General features: G+C 47.2%; 1 protein-coding gene across 4 annotated transcripts in view; it reads left to right on the forward strand.

Annotated features, from left to right (window-relative positions):
* The first annotated feature begins 207 nt into the window (after positions 1 to 207).
* Positions 208 to 19,971, forward strand: part of RPH3AL (rabphilin 3A like (without C2 domains)) — a 122,765-nt gene continuing 103,001 nt past the window's right edge. For 3 of the 4 annotated variants that reach the window (XM_078849263.1, XM_073316016.2, XM_078849264.1), the window contains exon 1: positions 208 to 312. The gene's annotated coding sequence lies outside the window, so the exon portion shown is untranslated. Of the gene's footprint in view, positions 313 to 15,932; positions 16,007 to 19,971 lie in introns of those variants that run through there. The other variant, XM_078849262.1, reaches the window with a different exon arrangement.

Genomic DNA, 19,971 nt, shown 5'->3' on the forward strand with positions numbered 1-19,971 from the left:
TGTTACTCTGAAACCTGGTATAGTTAAGGCGGTACGACTGCTGTATGTAGACAAGACCTTAATGACTCCTGATTAGTATCTGTAGTCCAGCTCCACCGTAGCTGCAAATCCAGGCCTTTGTTTAGCTCCAGCTGTACAGTTCACTGATTGCTGCCACATATTTATTTAAGGGCTGAGTAATGCAAGTTGTCTAGAATGTACCTCATGTTGCCCGGGAGTACACAACAGCTGCCTCGTCCGACAGATGAGGACACTGTCCCTGCCTGCGGGAGCTGGCAGCTAAGGAGCCGTGTGACCATCTCGGTGGGCATGGTGAGTCTCACCGTGGGTCTTCTCATTCTGAGTTGGCCACTCTTTACTTGTGTGTGCAGAAAGAAGATCTTAGTTAGAAATCCAAACACCCTGCTTTGCTCTTTGTTGTTTCCTGTTGGCTCCCCTGAATACCTGAGCATGTTCTTCTACACAGAAAACCACACAGTGTAGCCCTGTTACTAGTACTAGTGTTAATGGGAAGCATACTGCTGTGCACAGTGAAATAGCACGGACGCCTTCAAAGCCCTGCTGACAGTGGGATAGAGCTGCACACTGGAGTAGCTCATTTCCTGGTGGGTTTTGATCCTTTGGCCATGCCTCCTATGTGAGCGTGAGAGTTTGTAATGGAGCAAAACAAGCAGAGATGGTCTGCGAAGCGTGTGGTAGGAAATGCAGTAGCAGAGGGAGAAGTTGTGAGCAGCTCCAGACTTCCATGTTGCTCCACGGATTTTCCCGAGTGATTTATTATTCTTTGTCCCATATTTGTTCAAAATGTAGAGAAGCAAAGATCTGTCACCAACAATAAAATCCAAAGCAGTGCAGCAGAGCTTGGTGCTGCAGGGAGCTGAGCACTCTGGCCCTGATCCAGCAGAGCACTTGAGCATGTTCTTAACTTTAAACCCGTCATTAACTCCAGTGGGTCTCGTGCTCAAGTCTTTTTGCTGAACTGGAGACGTAGGATCGACCCCTGAAAGAAGGAAAAATGGAACTTCTGATAGATCTTGTATATGTTGTTTTGTGTGTGTTCATATGGCTCAGGCCCGGAGCCTGCAGCCACTAGAGAGGCTTTGTTGAAGTTGCCTGTGTGAACAAGATCTTCTCCCAGGAGCATGACTTGCAGGATTGGGTCCTTGATCAGCAGCATCATCCAGGCTTCTTCTGCCAGCTTCTCTTGACATGAAAAGTAGAGTTTCTTGGCTCTGTAGTTCACCAAAGCAGGCGACTGGAGCTTGAAAGGTCATGTTACCTATTGTCGAATGAAAAGCTCTAGCCAAAGCTGGGAATTTCAATATTAGCTACAGACTTTGAATGTTTAAAACTCACTAGTTATCTTAGGCTGTCCACTTCTCTCCATCCTCAGGGCTGCTCATAATATAGCATTTCAGTGAGAGCATAGCAGGGAAATCCTAGAGCAGAAGCAGAGCCCGCTGCATGTACATTACGCTGTAAGGTCCTGACTTCCAGAACTCAGCCAGGCAGGTCCCTCAGCTGTCGTTGGAGCAACGGCAGCCTTAATGGAGCAGTGATGATTTACACTAGTTGTGGATCTGTCCTGAGAGGCTAAGATCCCATGTAAAATGTGTGTAGTTAATTTGCACTGACAGCTATCCTGGTTGAACACGAATTGGATATTTGCAGGCCCAAAAAACAATCTAATTATTTGTTTCAGTGTGTGCGAACACCTCATCTGCATGCGCGGTCATAGCAACTGCAGCTGCATGCACATTTTTGACTTCTGCCTTGGACTTCTGGAGTTTAAATGTTTATTAATTAGACTTTTACTATTCACATCACATGCTCTAGGCTTGTAAACTGCGAGTCACACCAAAGCCAAGCAGATTGGTTACTTAGCAAAGCTCTTTTACCGTGTGTATGTGAACTTGGCAGCTTGGGTGTAATGATTACCAAGTGTGGAACTGGCCTGTAGTGAGATTTCCAGATCCTTGTGTTAAAGAAACAAATAGTCCTCAGTTCCAAAAGGAAGAAACAGGACCCGAAAAGCAGATCAGCCTGTGATCAACTTGGCTGTGATCACTTCATCAGTCCTACAGCTATTTTCCTCCATAGCTTATTCAGAATTAATTTAAAGTAGGCCAGGTGTAATGGCTGATCCCCATTAATGGGTTTGTATATTTGCTATATAAAGCTTCAACCCCTTTCCGTATGAATTCATCCTCTGCCCCCAGCAGTATTTCATGCAACCCTTTTGTGTCTTTGAGAGATACTTGTTTCCATTCCTGGTCCCATTCAACTGACACCCTTTGCATGGGAGCAGAGCATGCTGACTTTCTAAAATTCAGAGGACTCTTACTTGGTTTTGGAGTCTGATGTGTTCCCTGCTGGTTACTTAAGGGGGGCTGCAGTATACAGCATGATGCTCAAGTGACCAAGACCTGTGACTAATTAAAACATTACTGAAAATGTTCCAGTAATGCTGCAAGGTGAATTGCATCAGGTTGAGCTTGTTTTCTGGCTGCTTAGATGGATCTTAGCTTAATTAAATTAACTGACCACAAATGAGAGGATTTGAAACAACTGCATGAAAAATAATAAGTAAGGGATCAAAAATGGCACCGGTAATCTGAATGTTGGTGAATGTGGCATGTTCCCCAGGGCTCTTGTGCCCAGTCATTCTGAGCCATTTTGACACTGTATGGATGGGTGTGTATCATGGAGGAGCCATTTAGGGCACATCTGCACTGCACACTAAGCCCGAACTCTGACTCGGGTCTAAGGCCCACTTCTGTCCACACACAAATCGGTCTGAGTTGGGTCAGCAAGTATCCAGGTTCTAGGACCCTGTGGGGGCCTGGGTCAGAGCCTGAGTCTTGTGGTTACTCAGGTCCAAGCCCTGTCATTTTGCAGTGTGGATGCAACTCAAGCCACAGACCCAAGTCAGAGGGTCTGCATAGGGCAGTATGGCTGTGAGACCCAGGTCTAGCAATTGTAAACCCAGATTTATGATGCAGTGTGGATGCTCAAACATGGGGTTGGAAACACTGGGGGTACATCTGCACTGCAATAAAAATCTCCCCGCGAGAGGGGTGGGTCTTAATGCCTGGGCTCCAGCCTGATCCCAAACATCTACTCTCCAATTTTATAGCCCCACAGCCTGAGCCCCGCGAGACTGAGTCAGCTAACCTAGGCCAGCCGCAACTGTGCTGTGGGACTTCTATTGCAGCCTAGACATACCCTGAGTCCATAAGCCTGGGTCCCACAGACCCAGGTTTACAGTGAAGTGCAGAGATAGCCTTAGCCTTAGAGCCAGTGGAGCCTTGCTAAGAGTTCCCAGAAACTGTGGTGATGGGCAGCTTTTAAATGTGTGGAGCAATAGCTTGCACTGCACTCAACCACAGACTTTAGTCCAGGATAGCCCACGTTTCTCCATCAGCGCATGCTGCAAAGCTCTTGCCTATAAAGAGGTGGGTGATGTGTAGCTAAGTGTGTGAGAATTAAATGTTGTTGCTAGAGTCTCAGGGTAACTGATGGATCTGTTGGTTTAGTGCATTTTTGAATGATCACCAAGGGAGCCCCAAGGTTCTCATGTAGAGTAGAAATAATCCAAATCAGTAATTCATTCCCCAAATTGCCCATGTCTCATCAAAGACCTAACAGCCAAGTGGTGTTGTGAGGTCTAATTACAAACCCTAGGGTTCTGAAAGGTGCTGGAGATGGTTCATCCTTGGCTGGGCTTGAAGTTAAACTACTAGGTGCTGGTTCATGCGGGCCTGCTGTCAGTAATGGACATGCTCTTCCTGGTTTAGACAAGGCTCCAGGTGAAATAAAGACCCTGCGAGCGCTCCCAGCCAGCAGATTTCTGGACAAGGCCTGCCTATTTTGCACACTCCTGCACTGGTCCAACTCTTTCTCAGAAACTCGAAGCTAGTCTGCAGCCTGGTCAGTGGGTTCTGCTGACCTCCCACAACCCAAGGGCCCCTTGGATTCATTAACGTATCAAAACAGGGACAGGTATCTAACTGGAAGTTTATAGGCTAATTGGCATCTCCTGAGCCTTCCCCAGAGAAGCCTGTTCACCGGACATGTGACTGGGAAGAGCAGAGCGTGATGCATTTGTGAATGATTTACTTAGCATGAATACACCTGACCACAGTGAAGCAGGGCCAAGGTCTGAGAGATGAGCTTAGTAGGGACAAGTCCTGGGTAGGGTGGAACATTGCAGCAACTCTCCTTCTCCTTGAACCCCAGGGGTGTCCTGTAAGGACCTTTCTGTTTGGCTAATGGAATGTTCTTTACAGCATGACCTTGTTGGTACTAACAGAAAAGCTGTACGGACATGTCTACTGCTTTCCCAGTGGAGCTCATTGCTCCTTGGCTCTGATGAGATCCTTGTGTGTGATTTTGCCCTGGAAAAGTCATCCTCATACTGAGCATATCAATCAATGGCTTTGACCCTGTTGGCATGCTGTAGAGAGTGAAACCCCTGACACTCTCAAAGAGAGTGACCCTGGGCTCCATTTGACATCAGGGGCGTTTCTGCTTCCGGTTGGACATGTGAAACTCTTTATTTTGAAGTGTGAATCAGCCCCAGGGTAACAGATGCTGCAGAGATCATGTGGAAAAACGAACACCAATGCTGTGTAGCCAGAGAGTAGCATGAATTGTGTGTCTGTTAGGTGGCGCCTCACATCATCAGATTGAATCCATTTTATGCATTTGGTTCTGAGCAGTTAGATTACTAAAGAACAATCCAGGTCTCCATTAATGTTCAGATAATCTGGGTATCAATAGGGGACTAGATACCTTGGAATTCTTGGTACTTCTCTGTGTGTGGAAGTCCAGTAGTAAATCATTTGATAATGAAAATAGAATCCCACCCACCTAGCAATGGGTGATCCAGGTGGCTCCCTGTGGCAGCTCTGGTAAAGGGACATGCTAGAATTGAACCCGCTCATGATATGTGGTGTGTCCCAGGTGCTGCATTGGAGCCCTTTATCCTCCAGCTGGGACAGAGGATGCTGGGTTGTCAAATCCAGTCTTCAGTGTGGAGTGGTACCAACCTTTTTCCATCCAACTCACCTGGGTCTGGCAAATCCCAGTGCATTTAGCTCAGTTTTGTTTGATGTTCTTGGGTTCATTTTGAGCTTGGAACTAGAGCTGGACCCAACTCAGCCCCTGGATTCAAAGATCCTCTGAACTTTGCATGTATTTGCTGTAGACCCAAACGTCATAGCTGACCAGTGACTGCAGTGGGGCAAACCAACCCACATGCGCCCCTCTCCTCGCCCAGATCAAAACTTGTCCAAAGTTTAGGGAAGTTTGCATCTGATCTCTGCAGTCTGGACCCATCTCAACTCAGAGCTAAAGGTCAAGCTCAGCTCTTGTGACCTCAAACCCATGGGCTCTGTGTATTTCTTAGGTGGTGCCCTGCACAACGCAGATCCTTTGATTTAAAACCCTCTTGAATGTCCTAGTGGCAAAATATCTCTGATCAGAAATGAAGTGTCGTGTAAGCTAGAAGATGATGATTGTCGGAATTTCCTCTGTGCACCTCCTATGCCACTTATCTTCAGCCTGATATGCTTGTCCACCCACTTGGGTATTGCCTATATGAATGCACTGCCTCTACCAATGCAGCAGATATGAGGGAACCGAGACATAGTACGGTTCCTGGCACTGTGGGTTTGTTTTCACAGCCTGGGGTTGGGAGTTCTTTGCAAAGCTGCTAGCTCAGAGATGAGTGATGGCAAAGAGGCCTGCTTTTATCATGCTGTGTCAGGTTCACTTAATATCTCTACTGTGTTTAGTGTACAGTTGGGGCCAGTTATACAAACTGGCTCTTGGTGTTCAGACCATGGTGGCTGGCAAATTTTTGAGCCAGCCCTAGCTGTACATTTTGACTCTGGATTCCCAACCCCCCCCCCTTCTTTGTGGAAGTATTTGTAAAACTGCATTTAAAATAAAATAAAATAATTCTTGTTCATGTTGCACAGCTTCCATACAAGGGATGGAGGAGCCAGAACAATCATATACTATTCTTCATATTTAGTGCTTACCATCCATAGATCTCAAAACAATGTGCAGAGGAAGGTGAGTATCATTATCTCTGTTTTACAGATGGGGAGACAGAGGCACAGAGCAAGGCAGTAACTTAACCAAGGTTGCCCGGCAGTCCAGTGGCAGAAGCAGAAATAAACACAGGCCCCCAGTCTGGTGTACATTTGTCTGGCCCGTGCTGCCTCAGCTTGTTTTGCCGTTAAGACCAGGATCTTGTTTCCTGTGGAAGTGCTGCGGTTTTGAGTCAGGCCTGTAGAGTTAATTAGGTGAGTGCTTGGTTTATGGAGTTAATCATGCATGGATGTAGAGGTCTGTAAAGCCTTCTTGTTATTAGGTTTTACAGATCTTGGCAGTGTGGGTTACTCCAAGCATGTAACTTCCAAAGGGCACCAGCACTGCAGCCTCCTAGCTACATTTGAAACTTCTCAGAACCAGCGTGACACGTGAGAAGTTAGGGTGGCTGCGTGCTCATATCTGATTCTAAGTGTAACCTAAATGACAGCCAGTGCTAGGATGCAGTAGTATCGCACAGAGCTGCGAGTTACATTGAAGCAGCTGAGCTGTGGCACGTTGTGTGCCCTGCTGACGTGCAGGAGGGATTGCTCTGGAGATGTGAGGACACAATGGTTATCTGGTTTGATCGCTCTGGAGACAGCTGCTAGCTGTGTTCTGTAAACCAACTTTTGCCTGCCAAGTAAGGTAGTGGGAGGTGGGGTTTGGCATGTGGGAGGGACTGTGGGGCATGCCCTTTTAATAGGATGATTGTCTCACAGCAGGCAAGGCATGGAAGAGTTGTTATGAGGCTCAGAGGAGCGATAATGAAAAATCAGCCCACTGCTGGAATAGCTGCAGCTGATGTTCAGAGAGATCCTGGTCATGTCGTTCTGTATGGATGCAAGGAGTGGGGTGACTTGTTGTCTGATGAAGGTTCATAACCATGTACACACACCTGTGAGTACAGGGAGGGGGCACAGGGGCTCAGCTTATAACTGGAAGGTTTGCAAGTAAATAAAAGAAAAACCTTAATTGGGGCTGCTTAAATCAAGTCATCATTGTGGGAGGGGCTTTGGGGAGTTTAATTTGACAGTGGTTTTCTAATGGGATTGACTCAAACTTGGTGAGGCTTCCATGGAGGTTCATTGGTCCGGCGTCTGGCTGCACAGCTCTCGTTCTCTGCTGATTGAAAAATGGAGTGTGAGTGTGTCCTAACCCAAAAGCACCTGCATAATGTTAGGGAGATGGTCAGTCCAGTCCTAACGGCTTGCACTAGCACTGGAGACTATTGTTGATAGGTACTTACTGTCATGGAGGCCAGCTGCATGGCCAAACAGAAGAGAGACAGGCCCGTTTATGCCAATCCTACCTGCCCCACTGCCCCTCACAATAGTGCATTCTGACATTATGGAACTTCATCTAATCTGACTGCTTGATTGGCTTGAATGTCCCTGGCTCTCCTGCGAGCTAAGAGGGCACTTCCTGCTGTTGTTGGGCTGTTCCGAACTCCTGTCAGCTTGTCGTGCGACTGCTTGCAAGCTGCTTAACCCCAGGCTGGCTTATTTGTAAAATATGGACACTTGCCTGTTTCCTTGGGGGGTGGGCTGAGATTGTGTGTGTGTCTCAAGTGAGATCCTGGGGTGTGAGTTGTTGTATTAGACCCTGGCTCAGTCAGGTACTTATGCGCCTTGGGGCCTGGGATTTAAGCACGTCCTTAAAGATCAGCTTTGGTGGAGTGCACTGTCATTAGGCACACTTGCAATTTTAAGAATTTGGGATTAATCTATTGTTGCAAAGGCCCTGAATTTGGAAATACTGCTGTGATGCCAGGAGGGGAGAGACCCAGGTCCGCAATACACGCTGTCAGTGCTGGGAGAGAACAGGAGGCAAGGATGTGGTTTAACCTTTTCTTTCTTTACTAGTCATTTACTTTCTGTTATAGCAACTTAGTGAATGTTTGTTCTTGTTGCTAAGGTTTCCTCGGGATAATGGGTGCTGGTGTGTGGCCTCAGAGACTAATTACACAGCATCACTGAGCGAGTAGCAGCTAAAGGAAAACCAGGGTATAACTGCACATGAGCTGAGCTGGTGGTCCTGGGGGAAGCAGGGCATGCCCCATAGGTAGCTTGCTGAGCAGGCGGCCTGTTAATTGCATTAGCAGGACAGATGCTGCAGACCAAGAACTTGGCTCAGGCTGGCCCCTTGTGTCTTTTAAAAAAATAAATTATGAATTGCCTAACTAATTCACGAATTTGATATAGGTGTGAGACTGGTTAGCTAAGCTGATTAGCAAATCAAAGCCCATCAGAGATCTCCTGCAGCTTGCTTGTATGGCCATATAGGACATTTCTATATGAATTGGCCTGCTAGGATTCATGCTGTGTTGGCCAAACTACATGTGAATTAGTTCCCCCTGAAGGCCAGCTCAGGCTATGTCTTCACTGCAAAGGACGGTCTGTTTCTACATTAAGGTAGCTATCTCAATGTAAAGTCCTAGTGGAAAGAAGGCCCAGGTAGGTTGGACCTCCATGTACTTAATTGAGGTCAATCTCAGATGTAGAGCGGTATGGGACTGACCTGGACCAGAGACTGAAAACTACAGTGTCTTGTCTCCAGTTGGGTTTACATTGAGCCAGCTGCCACCTTGTAAAAACACACCTTTCTTTGCAGTGAAGACACAGCCTTCGCCCTTCTGTGAAGGGCCTGGTGTCCAAGGCTATATCACTGTACATTGCCTATGGCTGCATCCCGCACCATGAGGTATGAAGGTGGTGACACATCCCCCCTGCATTCCCAGCTCTCATTGGTAAGTAACACCTTGGTTCATCAGAACACATTTCAGGAGCTGTCTCCAAGTGCCTAACCCACGTAAGTGATTCCAAAGCCACGGCGTTATGCTGAATGGGGGACATATGCAGTGCTTTAGAACTGCCTGGACTAATTGCCTGCATTTAGGAATAAAGAGGGCAAAAATCTCTCTCTGTAGAATAAACAGGCCGTGACAGAGGAGTGAAGTATTAAGCTGATTCCTCTTGAAGGCTAGAGGCCTGTGACATTTAACGTGATCACTATTAGTTGTAAACTGAGAGATGGCTTCGTTCTCTACGAGCATTGCCAGGAACAGAGAGAACTATTCTCTCCCCCCACATCCCGTCACAATATCTATCTGCAGCGGTGGCCTGAAATCCCGGTCGTAGAGCTTCCATTTGCCCTTTGTATTCTGGGCCAGCCTCTTTGCGTTTTGCAGGCGAATTGCTTGGAGTAGAGGGGAAGCAACAGGCCAGTGTGTACTGATGCTTAACGCCCAGAGGTTCATTGGCCAAGCTGATCGGAGTGGAGGGCGTCTGCGCACTGAGTCCTTTGTGCCCATTAGCCCTATCCACTAGCGATAGGACCTGCTTCTAACAGATGCTGCAGTGTTAGTGAGGATCATTAGCTCAAAGAAAGATTCCAAGCCAAACCCCTTGAATACAACATTCTTCTCCTTTGTTTCCTGAGCCTTGTGATTCTGCTTTTTCTCTAGTAGCATAGGCCCACATCCTTAAAGGTATTTAGGTGTCTAATTCCACACTGAAACCATTGGGAGTTAGGCACCTAAATACATTTGTGGATCTGGCCCATAGTCCTTGCCAGGCTGGATCCAAGCCAAAACCAATTTGGTTCGGTCTCCTGTCTTTCACAGTGGCCTCGGAGGAAAAGCATATGAACCCCATGGTAGGCAGGTGTGGGTGTCATGGTTCCAGGGCTGACTGCACCATCCATTGTGGTCTCTTTGAATGCACCCCCTCTGGTGTCAGGCCTCATGCCTTCACCTCTTCTGGGGCAGAATGCCACCATTTTGCTACTCCTACACCAGGCCTTGGGTTCAGTGCCCTGGGTGTCTATCAGTTGTGCTTACCCAGCAGGTCTGCCTGGATGCAACACCTGGCATTGCTCTCTTTGGCAGTCTGTGATCAGAAGATACAGCGACCAGGCAGCCTCCTTAAACCAAAGGATGGATTATTTCAACAGCAGGGGTGGAACATAGAAAAAGGGTTTTAAACCCCTGCCAATCTCTCTTACCCAAAGGTTTACCATCCCCTGATGAGAGCCTTGGCCAGGCCTGGCTTTTCCAGATGTCCTACCAGGTCCTGGGGGGTCAGCCGTGTCCCCACAAACATCTCCTTTCCCTCTTGAGAGGGGGATCCCTTTGAATGTCAGTTTTTGGGCTTTTGCCATGCACAGCCAAACCAATTTGGTAAATTGGCTGGATCCAGGGGCTAGAATCTGCAGAGCTTATCGCTGGGGCAGGGTCTCTTAACAACCCTGAAGTGTTTACCAAGGCATGGCTTATTCTGAGCTATTGCTTTCCTTCTTGCTTACAGCCCCCTAATACTAAGCCAATATGTTCATGCAGTAAACATCCCAGCAACCCGATCAACATACCGTATCCATATGACACTAGAGAGCAATTCCGGTTTTGTCACAGGGGGATAATCTACCCTCTGTGCAGGTTTCTTCCCATTGTTCAGAGATTGGTCTGCGCCCTAAAGGCGGCCACTCTCTTCACAGACGCTGCCCCACAGAGCTTACGGTTGAAACTAACAAGACAGACACAGGGTGGGAGACAGGTGATATTCCTGCTAGTTTCCTATTGAGGTTCTGCATAGGTAACTTCTCTTAATAGGTTTACATTGAGAGGGCCCAGGAGACATTTAATAGCCTCCCCCTAGCCACCTTTCTCTAGTTGCTCCCCGCTTCCCGACAAGCAGCATGTTTTATGTTTACCTACAAAACCGAAAACCTTTTCCTCCCTGCCTGAGTGAGATCCTACCTTCTGCCATGTCACATCTAGCTGCTCAGCGTGGCCCTGTGGTTTGTCTCGTCATACGCAGGCTTTCCCCAGGCTCTGCCTGCTCCTGCAGAGATGCATGTCACCTGCACAGCACCTCACCATGGTGAGTGAGATTTGTTTGCACCTTGACAGTCATCGGAAGGGTCTATGTGTTGCTGGGGATCCCTTTCTGTCGAAGGTCGCTCCCTTCCCCTGTTTCTGATGGAGGCTTCTGTGGCTCATCTTTGGAGAGGCATGTGCAGAGTTACATAGAAGTCTCTTCTAATCTAGACTTGGTTGACTGAAGCGCTCTGTGCAGTCTCTCGCATGAGTGACTGCCTTAGCAGGGTGTTGTCTTCACGTGGCCTCCTGTATCTCTCTGCTTTGGGCTGTCCTTGAGCGGCTTGGCTAATTGAAAAGAATCTTTGGCTCTTTGCCGTCTGATGGGTATTCTGCAGGGAGTTCGTCTGAAGTACAGATTTTTAGCACTGTGCGGTGTTGCTCACTGATGCATGTGACTCATCTGGAGCTGTTCCCCACTCCTACACACATGCACGCGCACCCTGGGTCCAGCCTGATTCATGTTCTCTAGGCATCTTATCCTGTTGCCAGCTGCGCCGGCCATGTCTGCTCACCGAGGAGCAGCATCTCGCTGGTGGCTCTGTAGGTGGAAAAGGGCTTGGATCGTACATACATAGTGCATTCCCAAGAGATTCACAGAGAGGAACCAGATTTAAGGAAGTGAAATTGTACTATAGGCGGAATGAAGTTTCGCCATGTAAGGAGCAGGGCCCATTTACGCAATGCATGAGTTCTCTCCTGGCTCTCAGTGTGATCTTACCTGACCGTGTTCCTGATGAGCAGGCTCTGTTGTACACCCTTTTGTGCTGAGATACTTAGGTCTGAGTAGTGTCCCAACACCTCATGGCTTCCCAGAGCTAATCCTGTCTCTATGGCAGCGTACAAACCTGAGGACGTGCAAGATACCAGACTAAGTTCTCTCTGTGCTCCCTTGCTTCGCTGCTGGAAATAGCTGTGTCAAACCATGTGAGGTCCTTCGTGGATCTGATTCCTCAGAGGGAGAGATGTTGAGCCACCCACAACTACAGGTGAAATCAGTGGGAGGACTAGATCCTCGGTACCAGTTAAAAGCCAGCAGAAATAATGAATCCACTTCAACTAGTGTATAGAATAATCCATCTAAAGACTAGTCCTGGGTCTTGGTGAGTCCCCTGAGCCATGTCCCTACTCCCTTCCCCCACCCCTTCTCTCTCTGCAGGCAGTGTTCAGAGAACTGTGGGGAGCCAGACAAGCATTCCGGGTAATGAGAAGCAAAAGAGCGTGATGCTATGTGTTTTGATCAGTCATGCTGGGAGAACATTCCTTATTTTCTCTGGTGTGTCTAGAGAACATGCTCAGATCTGTCCTGATGAAAGCCTTGATCGAATGCTGCTTTATTCCAACCTGTCATCATCAATACCAAAGGAGCTAAAGCTCCAAAGATAAGGGGCTTATGGGCCTCTCCACCCTATGGAAAATACAACTGCCAGCAGAGCAGGCTTCTCTGTCCCACCAGGAAGGACTGAATCCCAGGTCTGAAGGGCATTATGCTCTTATGGGCTCAAGAGTTGGTCACTGCATATCAGTGTTCCATGAAATCAGTGGAATTACACCGGGGTGAAGGTGGTCCCCTGTGTCTAACAAAACTTGCCCCCTTAGATCTGTTATTCTGAGTGTGAGTATAAAAGGCCTGGGAAGCGAGATCCAATAGGCGGCTGCTGCGCGTATCCTCAATCTGCACCTCCCTGGTTGACCCAGCAGCCGTCATAGGGGAAATGTGGGTGAACTCCACCATACTCCAGCGCTGTGCCTTTAAACCTGTCACAGCCCAAGAGCTGGCTCTAAAACAGGATGTTTTTCTGCTGAGAACAATTGTCATGTGAGCTGCAAAAGGACATGGCCAGCTTTTAGAAGCAAGGGAGCAGCAGCTCTAGTTTCTGCAGCAGTGTCAAGTTCAGTAGGTTAATGCAACAGTGATGCAAGTTGCCCTGGTCTGTGTATTTACACAGAACTCCTGTGAATTGAGAAAGGGAAGTGACACTGGTTTGGATTTTAGAAGGAACCAGCTAAGGTGGTTTTCTCCCTTTGCTGCAATGTGCATGCTTGTTACTTCACTTGGTCTGCACAAGGCCTGACGGTGGGAGTGAAGTTGCTTTTAGACTTCCCCGAATGTACGACAAACCCTTAAGGAGTAATCCCATTACTGACTTCTTCAGGCATCCCTGTCTGAAATCAATTGGCCAGCACAAAGTGGAATAATAAATCTCAGATTTAGTTTCTAATTCTTATCCCACTATACTTTACACAATACAATGTTCACTTCAAATTCTTAAATTTTATTGCACCGTCAGTTTCACATGTGGGAATAAAGAGGCAGGCTGAGGTTTTCAAAGCTGTCTAGGGAATTTGGACACCCCATTCCCACTTGTGTCTAAATCCCCTAGGCAGCTGCGGAAAACTCATGCTGGATTTGGAAAACTCAGTCGCTGCAGTTGGCTGGCCTGCGTTTGGATGATCTCTAGGGCAGCAGATCAGATAGTTATAAGAATGTAGCAGGGGAGGAGGAGTTGGCGCATTTCCTTACTTTCTGCTCCCTTTCACCATGCAGGGAGCATTTGACAGAGATAAGTTGCGTCACTGACCCAGTGCATACGCAGCATCTGATTTATGATCCAGCTAAGGGGCTGTAAGTTCCCTGAATGAGCCAAATCCAAGCTTTAGAGTCTAGTGTGTTGAATGCTATATTAATGAAGCCTCCTCTCACTCATCACGCTACTCATGATGCTGCTGGCTCTGATATTTTTTTTTCATGTGTTTCATGTAAGTGTAGCATATCAGGATACTGCGAGCAAATGGAAGAGCATCCAGCTGTCGTTGCTGGGAGTTCAGGGACTAAGTCTGATCTCTGTTATGCTGGTGTTAATCTACCATCTCCAGATTTGCACCAGCATAGCCCTGGTTCAAAGCTGGCATGCAGGCCCTGATTGAGCAAAGCATTCAGCAAAGCACGGAAGCAGGTGACTTCAGTGGGACTTAAGCATGTGCTCTAAGTGTTTTGCTGAATTTGGACCGGAATGATTAGATTTGGAGCCAGTGGTCTACAACAAAGCAATTCCTGGGGAGTTCTCTGGCTTGTCTGAGAGAGCTTCTTGGCTTTAGTTACCACCTTTTGGCTACGTGGGCACCCGTTTGTTCAGGGCCCCTCCTGCAGCTGTGGGCAGATGGATCAGCCCTGGGTCTGATACCCTTGATCTGAATAGAATAAGGTAATGGTTTTGTCCCAGGCTCAATAGCATTGTTTTGGACCAGAGCATGCATACAAAATAACATCAGCCAATAAACATCTGCTGCAGCATCTGCCGACAAGGGCATGTGATGCCCTTCATAACATCACCATGGGACTGTCGCAAAACAGCTGGTTCTCAGACTGATTCCAGCCGTGACGTGCTGAAGTGACATTGGGGTTATTTTCTGGTAAATGTAGATGCAAATCAGTCTTGACTGTTCTAGACTTCTGCCTGGCTTGGGTTGCTTTGCAGTACGTTGGGGCTATGGGAGCCGAATCCATGTATCTTGCATGTTGGGGTCAGTCTGGAGCCCTCAGTATTAGCCTAAAAATATTTGCATATTTCTGTAGCACCTTGAACTGATCAGACTTACACCAGTGGGAATTGGATGTCTGGGCTGTGTTATCTTTCAGGTATGTAGAAATGTAGGGAGTACATGTGGTGTGTCAGGAAAGCTGTTTAAAGTGTGTGCCTAAGGGAGACAAAGCATGCACACGATACCTCTCGGTGTATGTAAGCCTTGATTGAATACTGCTTTATTCCAACCTGTCATCATCAATACCAAAGGAGCTAAAGCTCCAAAGATAAGGGGCTTATGGGCCTCTCCACCCTATGGAAAATACAACTGCCAGCAGAGCAGGCTTCTCTGTCCCACCAGGAAGGACTGAATCCCAGGTCTGGAGGGCATTATGCTCTTATGGGCTCAAGAGTTGGTCACTGCATATCAGTGTTCCGTGAAATCAGTGGAATTACACCGGGGTGAAGTTGGTCCCCTTTAAAGATGTGTCCTAATCTTGGAAAACATCTCCACTCTTCAAAGCCAGGGGTTCTGTAACCCTGATTTAAAATTGCAGGTTTGTTTGCTTGCCCACTCCAGGGATTCTAGGTGTAGAAGGTTTGACCGCCCCCTTTGCGTGAGCAGGCCAAGTATAAAAAGTATACAAGGCCCTGCTCACCAGGCCCTCTAGGGTCATTAGGAGCTGTAAAAGAAATGCAAGTGTTACAAAACAATCAGGATAAGTGACCATGCAGGGAAAGTGCCCAGTGATATGAACTTTAAGATTAGAGCGCTCATCTTTGTCCTATCATCTCAGATACCAGGATTTCATCTAGTAAATATCACCTATTTTTTTTTTAACTGGGTCATCTTTTTGATTAGTGTAATGTAATGAATAAAATCGCACAGCATTTCTCTCTGTCTTCCCTTCCTGGCTCGACTTCCTGAGGTCCAATCTTGCAGCTGAATAATTGTTGCAGTACTTCTCCCAGTGCTGGGTGTGCCGTGGGATCAGACGCAGCTGATGAGTGTTATGCTGTGTTGGTATAGCCTTCACCCTGCTGTCCCACTCACTGAGCTTTTCCTAAACACCACCTTCCTCCGGCACCAGCAAAAATCCATTCTTTTCATCCCTTGTTGTTCCTACACTTGTACTGTTGGGTAACGAGTCCCAGCTCAGCTCTGGCAAGGAGGAGAGAATCCACTGGTTGACTTGAGTCCTTATTATTTAGGTTCGCAAAGCTCAAGGAGAGTTTGGAACAAAATAACTGTTCTGTCGCGTGGCTGGTATTCCTGTGCCTCGAGGTGGGAGTGCTGTGAAGTGCATGAAATACTCAGCCAGTGCTGCACTGGTGAGCTTAGTGCAGGGGAGTGATCTGTTTGCTCAAGCTGTGTGCTTTTCTGTGGAAAAGGGCCAAGGCCATGCTGCTTGTGGCGCATCTGCGCCTTGCATGGAAACAGCAAGCTGTGTGTATCAGCAGCAGAAAGGGAGCGTAGGCTCAGCCAACTGAACAGCAGCGTGTCGGGGTAAGTGCGCTATTTATGGAGACTGGAACATGTGTTTTCTTGGGTTTGCTGTACTTTTTGTTGGTGATGTGACTTGTTTGGTATTAACAAATGGCAGATGAGTATTTGCCCATCGTTCATACATTTAAATAGCCAGGTTATCTCTGCCCAGCAAGTACAGTTTTAATGCTAGGAAATGTCGCCACCAGGGCAGGTAAATATTGATATGTGTGAATCTATATACTTAATATTAGTGCTTATGCAACAGCTGCTTTGCTGGAGAGACCTGACCACAGGCAGCTCAGTATAGCAGGTCTGACTTTGTGTCCGCCAAAGCTTTTTCTGCTGTTCAGTCCCTTTGTGCTTTCGGCTGAAGAGGCACAAGGTTGCTTAGCTGCAAAGAGGCCTACAGAAGTGCAATGAAGTGGAGACCTTCTCTTCCTGTTGTGGTGGTGGCACATTGTGATCTGCGTACAATCTTATTGTAACTGAACAGCAGGAGCCCCTGGCGTGGTCATACTGGTAGAGGACAGGGGCACTAGAAGTTCTTTTGACAGACGCTATGGCATCAAACATCAGACATTGTAAACAAGATTATTACAATTGGTTGGGGGTGGTTAATATCATCTTAGATAATTAACATGGAGAGCGTTTTGCAGAACCAATAGTCTTGGTCCTGTTTATGCTGATGGTTTAATTTTTGCATCTCAGGACTGTGAAAACCATCAATGTCTGTTTTCTTTTTCTTTGTAGACAGTCAGCTTGGCAGGGCTGCAATGCTAGCATTGCAAACACGATAGTGCATTTTTGTTCAAAACAAACTGGATTAGAAGAAAAAGTCATGGTAAAAATTACTAGCATCTGTGGGGTTTTCTTAGTTTTTATAAAATCAAAACTTCAAGCCACATCTTAAAATGGAGGGTGTTTATTGAAGGGTTGGGTTTTGAAGTGGAGACCTGTAATGTTTTTATTGCCAGGTGTAACTGGAAATCTCACAGTGACACACACAATTTGTGGTATGTTTATTGTTGTGGAGATGAGCACACAGCGGGTGAAATCTGGGCCCCATTTCAGTCAGAGGTAAAACTCCCAGTGTGCTTTTCACGTCTCATCCCTATGTAGCTGAGGTAACTGGTGTGTTGGCAATGTGATTGCTCGTTAATGCAATTATTCCCCAAAGGGGAAGCAACCTGTAATACAGCTAGCAGTTGCTTGAAGTGCTACCGCATTTTGTATCGTATTGAAGGTCATGTGCTTTGCACTGTGTCCTGTATTAATCCAGGCAATAAAGTGTTAACTTGCACACACATGAGTTCAACTGGAGTGAATCTGACTCCTGAGTTGCTGTCTGTTTAGAAGCCTGTGGCATTATTGCAAAGTGTAAGTGGTTTGATGCTCTTTGAGCCCTGCCCAGATTGTACAGGCAGCCTGGCTACAAAGCTGCTAATTTCTAGGCTGGTCAGACCTCAGAGCAGTAAGGTAATCCGGAGGGGTGCTTTGCAGTTCTTCAGTGTGAAGCATAAGTTGTGCTTTGTCCCATTGCTTACCTAGACAACAGACTAGGAATTCTGCAGTTGCTACAAAGAAGAAAAGGTCTACTGGATATGGATACTTACCTGTGATCTCTCAAACAGCTGGTGATTTGGGTGGATTTTTACTGTAACCAACCTGGCTTGGTTCTCCTAGCCCTGGTCCTTCCTTGCTAGCATCTAGCTGGGGATAGGCAAGTCTGACTATCCCGCTGGAGACGTGTGTGGTGGAATGGAGATGGAGAGGGGTCACAGCTTCTTGCTCAGATATTTTTTGACTATAGAAAGGGCATATGTTCCTGGCTGGGTGAGATGAACTATGAGACAAGTGACGATGCAGTAATGACATGAAACACCTGACAGTGCTCCAGCTCGTTACCTTTGGGGTCTCTTGTTTCCCATGCCATTCTACAGGGTGACGTGCAGCCTTCTGAGCTTGCTCTGAGTCACCCCGTGAATTATCTAGGTAGGTTGAGCACGTGTGATTCCGTGCTTCTTCCTGTCCTTCCGTAGCCATTATGCTGCCTCTCATGTGGCATTGCTCTGTAGGAGCGGAAGACGACATCCTCCCAGCTGCTAAACCAGGGACGATAAACTTGAAAGCTGTAGGTTTTGGCCAGTGGAAATGAGTGTGACTGCCCTGCTTACGTGCATCATTGTGAGTCTTCCCAGGTGATGAGGGTAGATGTACCCACCTCTGAAAATCCAGGCTACAGACCCTGCAGACTACATTGGCTTCTCTATAGGCCTAGATGTCTGTCTTTCCGTCCCTCTCATGCGGGGCCTATCTAGGTTAGACGTGAGAAGCGGGCTGATTCCAATGCAGAGGGAAACATTCTCTCCCCACTTAAGCAATGGACATCCACAAACTCTAGTGAAAGTTCCCACATGTAACCTCCCTGCTTCCCTGGTGTGGGGTGCCTTCGGCTGTGCTGTGCACGGAGCATCGCTAGGCACACATGTCATGTTTACTTTGATTTACTACTTAGCACAGTCTGTGGCTTTTCTGCCAGCCCTACTGGGATGCGAAGGTGAATTCCCTGTCAGTCACTGGCACCCAAAGCCGAGCATAAATGCTGAACCCAGAACTTGCTGCTATCAAGCAGCTAGCACAAGGAACCTGTGCGCGTACTACTGCTTTGCAGTTCAGCCTCAACTGTTAATATGCAAAGCAGTGAGGACCCTGCCTTCCAGAGTGCTGTTGCGCTCTGCAGCATGCTTGGTCTGTGAGCAGATTCCACACCTGCTGTGCAGTTCTCCTTCCAAGGATCACACCCCGGAATGCACTCGCCCCAAGATTTATATCTCGCTTTAAAACTCCTTTAGGGTTTAGAAGTTTACGGCAAATGATTGCAAACTCTCTTCCCACAGTCCATATTTCCAGTGAGAGCGTGGACCCATGAGACAGGACTCCTGATTGATCAGTTCCCCTCTCTCTACCTCAGCTTATGTGTCAGTAAAATGGGGTGATGATATTCACCTCCTTCACCAGGTGGGGGGAGTTGTGAAGCCTAACTAATATTTGCACAGAGCTTTGAGCTCACCTGATGGGAAGTGCCACTGTATTTACACTATATACTGTCCAAATAACACCTCCCTCCCCCCTTGGGTCTCTGCAGCAGCTGGGATCAAGCTAACCGTCCCCAGATGCAAACATCTACACACACATTCTCAGGGGAAGCCCCTTGATTCTGCTGGTCTGATAGAGCAGGAGTATATTGCATTGAAGGTGTAGTGCAAAGTTGGGAGGATCCAGATGGCGTCAGAGAGTGGGTTTTTTTGTTTGAACACTGTTTATAAAATCCAGTGCATTAAATGAAGCATGCACTCCCTGAGCTACTGGCATCAGGCATATTTTGTAAATTAAAAAATAAATGGACCCGATAACTCTTAAGTGCCAAGCGGTTTTCGCTTCAGCAGGAACTGCAAAAACCTACCGGCACTTTTACAGCATTTTGCTGGGGATTCAGGAGAATCTCTCGCTCTGAAACTGCTGCTTGGGGAATGTCTTGTGTCATCTGGCTGAGAGCACTTGGATGATAGACAAGCTTGGTGAAAAGACTTGGGAGCTTTTATTGACTGTAGACAATGTACTTTGATCAAGAGTCTTTCAATGTTTTTCTTTCTTGTCCCAGCTGGAATCAAAACTATATAGATCAAGCCAGGAGGGACATAGAGCCAGCAGCTGTTCACATTTCCTCCCCTCTCATTGATTACCCTGGTGTTCCTGAAATGTTAGAAAACCAGTTCAAGCTTAAATCACTTCTTATGAAAGAGTTTGTCTGTATGCTTCCCTGGGCCAAATCAACAAGGTTTTGCAATATGATAAGCGAGCCCCTGTGTATAAAATCCTCAGCATCCACAAAGCACAGGCTTCTGATGAGAGCTGTAGGTGAAAGCAAGTAAATTACACCTGGAGAAAGCTGTTCAGTGCAGCATGTTCACCTGTTAGCCAAC

This window comes from Lepidochelys kempii, chromosome 17 (assembly GCF_965140285.1).
Source record: "Lepidochelys kempii isolate rLepKem1 chromosome 17, rLepKem1.hap1, whole genome shotgun sequence".
NCBI classification, from domain to species: domain Eukaryota; kingdom Metazoa; phylum Chordata; order Testudines; family Cheloniidae; genus Lepidochelys; species Lepidochelys kempii.